Raw genomic sequence first — 12,373 nt, 5'->3', positions numbered from 1 at the left:
CTTCTTGAGGAATATCTTTGTGGTGTTCTCTGTATTACCTGGGGTTGAATGTTGGCCTGCTTTGCTAGTTTAGGAAAATTTTCCTGAATAATATCCTGAAGGGTATTTTCCAGCTTGGATTCATTCTCTCCGTTGCATTCAGGTACACCTATCAAACGTAAATTTGGTCTTTTCACATAGTCCCACATTTCTTGGAGACTTTGCTCATTCCTTTTTATCCTTTTTTCTCTAATCTTTTCTTCACGTTTTATTTCATTAAGTTGGACTTTGACCTCTGATATCCCTTCTTCTGCTTGAACAATTCGAGTGTTTAAACCTGTGCATACTTCTCGGAGTTCCTGTATTGTATTCTTCAGTTCCATTAATTCACTCATACTCCTCTCTAAGTTGTCTATTCTCAATAGGATTTCATCAAACCTTTTTTCAAAGTTCCTAGTTTCTTTACGTTGGGCTACAACATGTTCTTTTAACTCACCGAAGTTTGTTATTATCCATTCCTTGAAGAGTGATTCTGTCATCAGGAGGCGCTCGTTCTCCATCAAGCCTTGTTCCATTGTTGATGTGGAACTGTGATCATCTTTAGAGGGAGAGGCGTTCTGACTTTGAGTATTCTCAGCTTTTTTACGCTGGTTTCTTCCCGTCATTGTAAATTTATCCTCCTGTCGTCTTTGAAATTACCAACTTTCAGATTAGGTCTCTTGAGTGGACGTCCAGGTTGTTAGTTCCCAGGGCCAGAGCAGCGGCGTTAAAACTGATGGTGCTTTTCTGCCCAGGATTCTCCTGTCGGGCTTCCTTCTTGTTTCCGTAGTAAGTGACTCTGCCTTCCCCGGGCTCCAAACCTCGGTCAGAAGGGGAACCGTTCCCGTTTACTCTGCGCCGAGCGCTGCCGCCTCGAGGTGCCGGTGGAACCGCTGCGCCGACCATGAGAGTCGCGCTGGCGACTCATGTGTTTCCACCACTGGGGGATCTTCTGCTTCGTGAGCGACCAGACTTTGTCTGAAAGTGTGGCGTCCTCTAGTTCTCCGCGCCTTCCCTGAGAGCTGCAATCCCGGGATGTTAGCGATCGGCCATCTTGGATGGTTCCCTTTTTAGCCATTCTTTACTGCTGGAGACACCACAGCATTGATGGTCACTGGGTGAGGGACTGTTGCTGACACAAATACAAGCTTGGATTTCCTCTTTGCCACTACAATTTGTCCAGTCCATTGAACCTCAGTTTCTTCATCTGTTACATGAGGATAGGACTTCTCTTGTCAGAGCTGTTGACAGGCTTAAATGAAAGAAAATATATACTAACATTTAGCCCCGGCCCTGGCATTTAGTAGATGCTGGGAAAATGGACCTCTCTGTGATTGATCTTGTTAGTTTTCATATTCTGTTGTTTCCAGGTCTCCAAATAAAAGAGATTCTTCAACTAAAAAAGATGAACTTTGATGGTTATTAGGACTTGTATTTAGCATACCCTTAAATTATGCCTCTAGAAATGATACATCTCATTAGCAAAACACCCAATGAGATTTAGTGAGTTATTTGTAAATGTTCCCAGAATTGCTATTATCTAAACTTTTTATTAACTGAACTTGCTATTATCTAAACCATACCCAGTTTTTTCTTGAAAGTAATCATAAGAATCAGACCTTTTCCATTTTTTTTTTAACATGGACGTTACCCAATTTTTCTGAGATGGGATAAAGAACTTGAACGTCTCCCCACAAACCATGTTCTGTCTTAAGAGCTGGGAGGGGCAGAGCATAACTGGGAAGTGGAGATGTTTTAGCCACATGTTTATTGTTCTAGTATTTAACAGCAAACTCGAAATTATTTTCTTGGCTTTAAAAACACTGTCCTCACCCATTTCTATTCTTATGTCTCCTGTTTCTCTTTCTCACTGTGCTTTTCTGACTCATTCACCAGTTTCCTGACTGTGAGTTCTCCAGGGTTTGATTCTTCACCGCTTCCTTTCTCAAATATTTAACTTTTATAAAGTTTTGAAGAAAGGTAGTTGCCTATTTCTTTTGATGCCAGATTGGAACAGCTGTAACTCGTAGCATTATCCCTTAAGAAATTACATACCCATGCATCATTTAGAAAAGCTGGGGGTAACAGCATAACTTGAAGCCTTTTATTACACAGTTACCATGGCACACACAGGCAAATAATATTCTCCCAACACATTATGAAAAGGTGTGTCAGAGTGGTAGATAGGATTGGCAGTGAGAACTAGTGCTTGTTTTCTTGATTCTGGAAATAGTTGATTTGAAATTTAAAATAAGTGATGATTTTACAATTATTAAAATGTAAAGTTTAAAAATTTTAAAGTCTTGAAAATTTAGTACTTAATTTGAAGCATATGTGTAACCTATGTATTAGAGCATGGTTTCTGTATATTGCAGAACTGTTTTATGAGAATGCTTACAAAATGAGGATTGTGCCCTCAAATAGCATCCCTTCTGCTTTGCAGGTTTGGGTTTCACAGATCCAGTGCTCTTCAGTGATGTAAATATTTCTAATTTAAAATAATTATTATAAATTGTTTAGTTCTTAAAATCTAATTTTTGGTAAATCAGTAGTGAAGATGAGGCTGCAGAAATTATGCAGATTCTTACTAAAACCTCTATGAAAATAGTTGTGATCCATAATCAGTCATGCGATTTTATTGCTGGAAGACTTCTCAGACAACTTCTATTTCACCAATCTGACTATTCAGGTAAGGAAACCAAGGTTCAAATTGCATTAGGAATATCTCTGTGGAAGACCATGCTATTAAGAAGATGTACTGGTTGAAGTTGTTAGTTCCAATTACAGCCTACTCTGACTGAGCCAAAAAGGAATTCCTTAAGGAACAGGGGGTAGCTGGTAGAGAAATCCAGGCAAGTACAGCAGAAGAAATCTAAAGCTTTACAGCAGGAACAATGCACAGTAACACTATGAGGCTTTCTCCTGCTGCCACCACAGCTCAGTTTCTGTCACATTTAGAACTGGGTGCCAGAACTCTGCCACTACTGATGCAGAAGATTCAAAATCCTTATTATAACATGGATTCCTGGTGGGCAGCAGCCTGTACACATTGCTCACCTCCAATCTCATTCTTGTCTGACACATCTGATTGGCCAGCATAAATCATATGCCTTCACACTGCTACAGGGGAATCTGGGAGTGTGAATTTTCTGGATCCTGCTTTGGGAAGGCGTGGACTGATGAGGTGGGAAATTATCAATATGTGGTGAGGGTTTTCAAATGTGTGGCCACCTGCTGAATGACAGATATCCATGAAAGAAAGGAAAACAGGAGAATTACCTAACTGTATTGAAAGAAACCATAGATGACAGGTTACTCAGAAACATTAGGCCTTTCAAACAGAAGAAGTGTAAACAACTTCCTCTGAGACTAGAGGGGAGGAGATCTATGAAGGAAAAAGCACCTATCAGAGAAATACTTTGTGATTGGTCCTGGGTCTGCCATAAATAGCTGTGCTAACTTTGGCAACACAGCTCTCTTCCCAGGTTCTTACTTTTCTCATCCCTAATAGAAGCGAGGGTCTGGATTAACTCTTTGGGTATTGTGGAGGGTGTGCTGATATTCAGCGCCACCATCAGCCCACAGTATCCTCCTATCACCTGTGGTTTGTGAGATGACTGTGTGTTAGACAAGAAAGCATTTTTATTTTAATAATTATGCTTATATTTTAACATGCTATAAAAAAGTAAGCTAGCACATCAACTGCTAATCCCATAAATATTTTTATTTATGGCGAGGCTGAATTGAAGGTTAAAGTAAATCTAATTATTTTTTAATAATTACAATAATAATAACCAGGGTTTGAGAAATAAGATCTGGAGCAGCAATTCTTACCTTTTAATGTACATAATAAGTCAGTGTGGGTTTTATTAAAATGAAGATTCTGATTCAGGAAGTCTGGGGTGAGACTGAGATTCTGCTTTTCAACAAACTTCTAGTTGGTGTGTTGGTGTTCCAGTTGGCTTGGCGGCCACATTTTGAGCAGCCAGGAGACTGAATTGTGCTGAAGGTAGGTAGTTTAGGCTACCCGTAACCTAAACACCAACTGGAGAATCTGGTTCAAATGCAAATTTTCAGGTTCCAAGCCAAGAAATTTGGATTCACCAGAGTGGGGAAGAGCCCAGGATTTCATATATTTAATAGGCAATCCCAGCAGTTTCAGATGCAGGTGATTTGAGAACCACACTGGCAGGAAGGACGCCCTCAGGGATTGTGATGGCTGCAGCACAGCAGTGGAACAACACTGTTTCCCTTCACTCTAAGGAAAGGAGCCCCTTTCTACTTACAGCAGAGAATGTTCTGAAAATTTGTTTCTGTTTATTTTATTTATTTATTGAGACAGGGTCTCACTGTCACCAAGGCAGGAGTACAATGGTTCAATCTCAGCTCGTTGCAACCTCCACCTCCTGGGTTCAAGCAATACTCCTGCCTCAGCCTCCCGAGTAGCTGGGATTACAGGCGCGCACCACCACACGCAGCTAATTTTTGCATTTTTAGTAAAGACAGGGTTTCACCATGTTACCCAGGCTGATCTCGAACTCCTGACCTCAGGTGATCCACCCACCTCAGTCTCCCAAAGTGCTGGGTTTACAGGCGTCAGCCACTGTATCCGGCCGGAAAATTTGTTTTGTAACCATGTGATTACTCATCTGTACTCTTCAGGAGCACAGAAATACATTCAGAGATAGGCATCATTGAGCTGCCTAACTCTGGAAGCTATGCCCAGGGCCCATCCCTACGGGGTGTGGCCCAAATTAGTCATCCTGTGCTGTTTTTGTCACAGGAGAAATTAATGTCAGTGAAACCTAGATGAGCTGAGTTTTAGTTTATTTTTAAAAAGGAATGGCAATACTAATGATCAACAACAACAAAAAGGGAATATATATGCTATACTTCCAACAAGAAGAATTATAAGGCCGGGGGTGGTGGCTCACATCTGTAATCCCAGCACTTTGGGAGGCCAAGGTGGGCAGATCACTTCAGTTCAGGAGTTTGAGACCAGCCTGACTCACATGGTGAAACCCTGTCGTTACTAAAAATATAAAAATTAGCCAGATGTGGTGCTGTACACCTGTAATCCCAGCTACTCAGGAGGCTGAGGCAGGAGTATCTCTTGAACCTGGGAGGTAGAGATTGATATACATATGCATATATGTATATATGTGTATATATAGAGACCTTATATATCTGTATGTATGTATATATATATATATATATATATATATATATATATAAAATAAGGACAGAGTCTTCTGCTCTGGAAATGTTAGCATCTTAAAGTTGGAAGGACTATTATTTCACCAGATTTTTCACAGAAATAAAAGAAAAAAAATAAGGTGGCTGTGAGGAGTACCTTGAAGGGGATGTCAGAGGGCCCTACCTGCCTTGACTGCTTGGTGGTGTAGGTATGGGGCACAAAGCTGTGTGGATGAGTTCACCTTTTCATTCCACTGGCCATCACTTGTCATGACTCAACACAGCATTGTGTCCAGCCTGTCCTGAGGTCTGTGTTCCTCAAACAGTGACCATCACCACCTCCTTCATTCATACCCCAAGTTCAGGGCTCAGAGCCTTTAATGTGGTTGGTATATAGCTTTTCATATATATTTTTTAGTCTTTATAATTTTTTTCTCTAACTCCATCATTTATTCAATACTTATTAATTGGCCTTCTTCTGTAAGAAAGAGTGGCTTAACCCCTCTATCCACTTATTCATTTCTTTACAGCAGTATAGACCCATGAATTTATATTGTAGCCACTGGTTTCAAATCTATTCTTGTTAATTTTGAAGTTTGTAATATACTATAATATAAAATAATCTGGCAGAATTCTGACTGTTAAACTACACTTAGAAAAAAAAAATCCATTACACAGTTTTAACTGCATTTGCAAATCCTGGTTGTAGTCATTACTAATCCACTTTATAGTTTCAAAAGAGGTCTTCTGGGGCAGCCTATTTGCGAAGAGCACCCAGCATCGTTCCCTTATTCTGGTAGTCACAGGGTGACAGCCAAGGGAGCGAGGGAGCGGTACCTGTCATCAGCCGGCCGAGCGCAGCCCACACTGCACGTGGCGGGCGTCACAGGCTGTGTTACTGAGTGAGCCAGTCTCCAGATGCCAGGCGCAGGACGAGTCAATGGAGCTGGACGTCCCTCCCCACGAATCCCGGGTTCCCGGGGCGGGGCCGCCGGGGGCGGGGCGGGGGGGCGGAGCGCCTCCTGCGTCGCCGTCCCGGGACCGCCCCTCCCCGTCGCACTCTGCGAGCCGGGCTGGAGCTCCCAGCGGAACCCGCGGGAGCCGAGCGCAGCCGGGAATGCAGACCTCCTGAAAACCAAGCCGCGGTCTTTGGGGTCCGGAGTCCACGCAGCGTGAGTACCGTCTTCCGCCGCTTAGCTCCAGGCCGCGCGTGCTCCCGGGTCTAGCGGCCCGTGTACCCCGCGCCCGGCCCTGCTTGTCCGGGGCCCGGACCCTGCAGCGGACTCCCCGGGCTCTGGACGTGCGCTCTTCCTACTGTGGCGACCCTGGCGATACTGTGCGTTCTGGGTTAGCTGTGTTTCTTGGCGATCCTCTTCCCCGTCGGTAACACGTTACTGCCCCTTCCGCTGGGAATGCATCTGGTGACTGCACGCGTAAGGTTTCAAAACGGGATTCGTGCGGCCCGGGACGAAAGAAGGAAAGCAGCAGCTATGTCAATTTGGTTTCGCACCCTTATCCCTAGGTTGGAGATGGCCCTCCTCCTCCCCCTGCCCCACCCCGTAATGACCTCGGTTTTAGAGCGTGAGCTCACTCTGACCTTTCTGCGCACCTGATACATGCTGGGTGTGGCAGGTGTTGTAACATGTTTCGGTTCCATTTCCTTGACACAACCAGAGACCGTTGTAGGATAACATCACTGAGGGTTACTTTGTGTCTATCTTTTAAGACTACAAAGTGTTTTCACAGAGATTTTAACAGTCTCTTCCGTGTGGTTAGCGACCCGGCATTCTCCACTTACTCACAGGCAGGGGGCTAATTCTTTATTCCCATTCTACAGCTTCGGAAAATGAGGCAGAGAGTTTTAGGCAGCCTCCTCAAGGATCGGGACTTTGGGGCCTCTCTAGTTTTCTAGGAACCCACTTATGCATCAGAATGACAGAAATGCTTAATCAGCAGCTCCAGAAAGTTCCTGCTGTTTGAGATGTTTTCCAGAGGAAAAACCTCTGCATTGCAGGGAAGCTCAACAAGGAGTGGCATCTACTGTTCAAAAGGGGAAAGTAATCAGTACTAGAGCTTATATTAATGTAGAGTACTTCTTTCTGATGTTTTGCTTGTAGGCATGAATTCGACTTTTGCACACTGATTTTTCAGTATCTAAAAGGAATATTGAGTTGCTGGGAATGTGGTGGGGAGGGTGTGCTGCCTGGGTTCCAGGAGGCAGTATGGGATTAAAATGAAGTAGGAAAATTTAGCACAATCTGCTGAACAAGGAAAGGCCACATCTGTAGACTGATGGAGAAGGAGTAAGCCACTTATAGCAATGGGACTGACTAGGGAACCCGTGTGTGCAGCAAGGACTCTTGGTGTCTGTTATGAACCAGCATGCTTTGTATACTGTGAAACAGTGTTCATGAAGCAGCACATTCAAGTATAAATATTTGCTGTGGTTGAGTTCAGATACTTTCCAAAGAAGAGTCCCAATGCATGAGAATAGTTGAGTATATAGAATTACTAGCGAGTTCTGGTTCATTGATTACTCTCTGGTAGAATTGACTGAGTATAACATCTCTCCTGCAATGAAAATGTAAAAGATTGTATGTAAAATAACTGTCTGAAATAATGAAACCAAAAAGAAAAATAAAGCATTTTCTTTTCATTTGAACTAACTTTTTAAAATTGGCCAAGTATTTATGTTTCTATTCATGGTTATAATAACTGTTAACTTTAAGTGATCACTACTTCTTAGGTGGAAACATTTACTTTTTCTCAAAATATGAACTATCTTAATTAGTCCTATTCAAGTAAAAACTCTATAACCCATACTCTTCTATGTTCATATATATCTTTGTATCTGCTCTTTCATTATACTTTATAATTCCCTCAATTTGGAGATCATATGTATCTGGGATATCTGTTTTAGCATTGGTGTGTCTAACCTCATGAGAAGAACATATTGCATAGTTTTTCTAATATATTGAATTAGCAATCTGCATGCTAGAAAGTTACAGGAGAGGTCTTCACAAACATTGTATTTTATTTTTTCTCTGTGGACACTCTTGACTTAAAAATGTCATCTTAATATTTCTCAAAAGGCATACTCTTGGCATTTTGGGTGACAATTCCAAATTGGATAGAGCTCTTTGCTCCTACTGAATGTCAGAGCATGACCAAAAGCACTTTTATACATTTAAATGAACTTTAGTTGGGTACTACCGCCAATCTTTTTTTTAATTGGATAAGAGATATTAAAAAGGGCTAGGCATGACCGCTCATGCCTGTAATCCCAGCACTTTAGAAGGCTGAGGAGGGAAAATCACTTGAGGCCAGGAATTCAAGACCAGCCTGAGCAACACAGCAAGACCTATCTCTACAAAAACTTTAAAAATTAGCCAGGCATGGTGATGCGTACTGATGTGGCCCCAGCTACTTGGGAGGCTAAGGTGGGAGGATCAATTGAGCCTGGGAGGTTGAAATTGTAGTGAGCTGTGATTGTGCTGCTGCCCGCCAGCATGGGTGACAGAGTGATAAGACCCTGTGTCAAAGAAAAAAAAAAAAGAATTGAGCCATACCATTTTGATGGAAAGCCATAAAAATACTCAGTCACATGACTTCCAATTTTTAAGGCAATGTTACATCTCCTAAGACTTGATGTATTCTGAGCAAATCTGTTTATTTGAACATTGCAATTTGGTCAGAAACTATATGTAATCATACCACTAGCAAGGTGACATTGTTGGACCCATGTCCTATAGTACTCTATTGTCTACCCTAAGCAATAATAATAGGTTATTAGAAGGTGACTGTAAGAGGTTCCAGTAAAAGAATAGATGAGCATAATCTGTATTAGAACAGTGTTAATAGTTCTAATATTAATATTTATATTAGTTCTAATATAGCTATAACAGATTAATAGTAACAGCTACATTTATTGAAAACACTGTATTCTAAGCACAGACTGAGCCCTGATGTGCTGTGATGATAATGTAGCTATGCTCTTATTATGTTCATTTTACAGATTGAGAAAATTAGAACTACCACACTGTATTGTTTTTTAGGACATAGTTAACAACTTGCTATGAACACTTTTCAAAAAATGAGCTTCAGTGCATGAAAATTTATCACACACTAAATTCTTATTTTGCTACAGTGATTTCCTCTCAGAATGCAAAATTTTACTATACCATGAGCCCCTAAAGACAGGCTCTCCTATAGCATCTACTTCACGTCTTCCACATAGTAATTGCTCAGTATTTATTGGATTGGAATTGCTTAATATTTATTGGATTATCTTAATATGAATAGAGCCCTAAGATGCCGTTACCTTAATATAGACTCCTCCTGGTTAGGTAGAAATGATAAAGTAATATTCATTTTTATTCTCTGGGATTTATAAGTAGAGTTTTTGAAACTTAATATTTATTTGTGCTTTGGCTAAAGATTATAGAGTGGATAAAAAAAAAAAAACAAAGATGAGCAAGGAACCCGGTTTTTCTTTCTTTTTCTTTTTTCCAGGAGTTTGTGCAATTGGCCAGATATGATGCTAGCCATACAGAAGTATGGACCACATATCAAATATAAAGAGCAATGTGAAAAGTATTAAATGGCACTGCTATTATGATGCTGTAAAAGCAGAGTGAAAGGTTAAAGAGGGTTGAGGTTCCATCCTTGCTAACATGGTGAAATCTCATCTCTACTAAAAATATAAAAAAATTAGCTGGGCGCTCTTCTGGTCCTAGGAGCTTCGGGAACCGCGGCTTGGGTGCAGACATGGCCAAGTCCAAGAACCACACCACACACAACCAGTCCCGAAAATGGCACAGAAATGGTATCAAGAAACCCCGATCACAAAGATACGAGTCTCTTAAGGGGGTGGACCCCAAGTTCCTGAGGAACATGCGCTTTGTCAAGAAGCACAACAAGAAGGGCCTAAAGAAGATGCAGGCCAACAATGCCAAGGCCATGAGTGCACGAGCTGAGGCCATCAAGGCCCTCATAAAGCCCAAGGAGGTTAAGCCCAAGATCCCAAAGGGTGTCAGCCGCAAGCTCGATCGACTTGCCTACATTGCCCACCCCAAGCTTGGGAAGCGTGCTCGGGCACGCATTGCCAAGGGGCTCAGGCTCTGCCGGCCAAAGGTCAAGGTCAAGGCCAAGGCCAAGGATCAAACCAAGGCCCAGGCTTCAGCTCCAGTTTCAGTTCCAGCTCAGGCTCTCAAAGGTGCCCAGGCCCCTACAAAGGCTTCAGAATAGATATCTTTGTCTGCCAATGTGAGGACAGAAGGACTGGTGTAACTCCCCTGGGGCTGCCATCTGCATGGGGCTGGGGTCCTCCTGTGCTATTTGTACAAATAAACCTGAGGCAGGATTAAAAAAAAAAAAAAAAAATTAGCTGGGCATGATGGCACACGCCTGTAGTCCTAGGTACTCAGGAGGCTGAGGCAGGAAGACTCGCTTGTACCTGGGAGGTGGAGGTTGCAGTGAGCCAACATAGCACCACTGCACTCCAGCCTAGGTGACAGGGTGAGACTCCATCTCAAAAAAAAAAAGAGGGTTGAGGTTAAGCTTGGGAGCCTGTTTTTCTGGGAATATACAGTAGAAATATGATTTCCTTAAAGGAAATCTGCAACCAGGAGGCAAGGCTAAATCAGGAAAGGCCAACAGCTGCAGATCCTAATGACTGAGATGTTATTCCAGTGGAACCCAGTCAGAGGCAGGACTGCTCATAAGTGTGAGACACCTCCAACCTCCCAGTCATTGGCTTACCTCATGCATTATTTTCTTAATCTTTTCTTCCCATGCTTTCCCCTGAGACACTCCAGTTTCTGTTGCACACCTTTGCATGTGCTGTTTTGTGGGATTGAGAGTTCTGGTTAATTCTTGGACTTTCTGATGAGATATTATTTCTACCCTTGCCTTGTAGACAGACTGGATTTTTATCAGGTGTCAGCAACACCTGAGATTTTCATTTTGTCCTGGGGCTTTAGCACTTTAACTGGAGCTGCCCCAGCTGACTGGGTATGTATTGTCAGTCCTCTAGGCAAGCTCTGAGAGTGACACATTTCTGCTGCTCATATTTCTGTCTCTTTCTTCACTACTTAACCCAAGGTGCAAAAGTGCAAAGACAAGTTCATCAACAATCAGAATAACCTGCCCCTGAATTCTTTCTAATGACTTTTTTTTCAGTCTAGTTTCTAATTTCATATTTGGCAGCTGCCACCTGGTGAATACATCTTAGCTAGAGGAGAAACTCATCACACCCAGTTTACTCGCCTTTTGTCATTTTCCCTGGTTCCTTTCACAGGAATGGTTAGCACACCGTGGTTTCAAAGTTGTCACTTGGTCTATTTTGTTGCTATTCATTTTCCTTCAGATCCCTTTACAACACTCTTTAAAAAAAAAAAAACCAACATTTAACTTTATTTGGGGAAGATATTTTATATGTCAGAAAAGGATTTTGGGTCTGGCTTTTATTGAATGTGTTAACTTCGGTTAACACTTTTTGTATTGCCAACATACTCATAATTTGCCTCAGTTCCGTAGGCCCCATGGTCAAGTACATAGTGATCATACTGATTAAAGTGTAAGTGAATCAGGAAGGCAACATTGATTAGAGAGTCTCACTCGTAGACTTCTGATGAGCTGCTAAGGAATGATGAATGGAATTGTGATCTAAGCAAGGCATCCTCAGTTGCAGAGAGTTGTGCTTTAACATTTGGGGTCTCCTTGTCCTCAAACAGAGAGTGCATGCCAGTAGGTTGATTCCAAAATAACCCATGGCTCTGGGGCTCTCCCAACCCCTGTCCCACAAATGTGCTGCAACTTCTTAGGATTCTCTTAGACAGTGTTTCGTGATGTGTGGTCTGCAGAGAAAGTGCATCAAATTCTCCTTTGATACTTGATAAAAGGGGAGATTTCTCCAGCCACACCTCAGACCTACCCCTATCAGTATCATTGAGGAATTCATGGCTTGATAAGCTCTCTAGGTAAATCCTTACACCTGTTAAAGCTTGATAAGCGCTGCTCTAAGAAAGCGATTGGACTATAAAAAGCCCATTTGTAAGTAGTCTTATGGTCTGGACAGTGAAATTTTGGTAAGGAATTTAGCCAGTTACATAGAGCTTAGACTGCTGAATCACAGGGAAAGTCTCTCTCGGCCCTGAAC

General features: G+C 42.2%; 1 protein-coding gene across 50 annotated transcripts in view; it reads left to right on the top strand.

Annotated features, from left to right (window-relative positions):
• CAST (calpastatin) overlaps positions 1-12,373 on the top strand; it is a 115,586-nt gene that overhangs the window by 38,258 nt on the left and 64,955 nt on the right. For 10 of the 50 annotated variants that reach the window (XM_008991774.5, XM_078365147.1, XM_008991775.5 and 7 more), the window contains exon 1: positions 6,268-6,386. The exons of 34 other annotated variants lie outside the window; for them this stretch is intronic. The gene's annotated coding sequence lies outside the window, so the exon portion shown is untranslated. Of the gene's footprint in view, positions 1-6,267; positions 6,551-12,373 lie in introns of those variants that run through there. 6 more of the 50 variants (XM_078365144.1, XM_035291182.3, XM_078365138.1 and 3 more) reach the window with 1 other exon arrangement.

Source organism: Callithrix jacchus, chromosome 2, assembly GCF_049354715.1.
Source record: "Callithrix jacchus isolate 240 chromosome 2, calJac240_pri, whole genome shotgun sequence".
NCBI classification, from domain to species: domain Eukaryota; kingdom Metazoa; phylum Chordata; class Mammalia; order Primates; family Cebidae; genus Callithrix; species Callithrix jacchus.
This window is presented reverse-complemented; position numbering and strand designations above follow the sequence as displayed.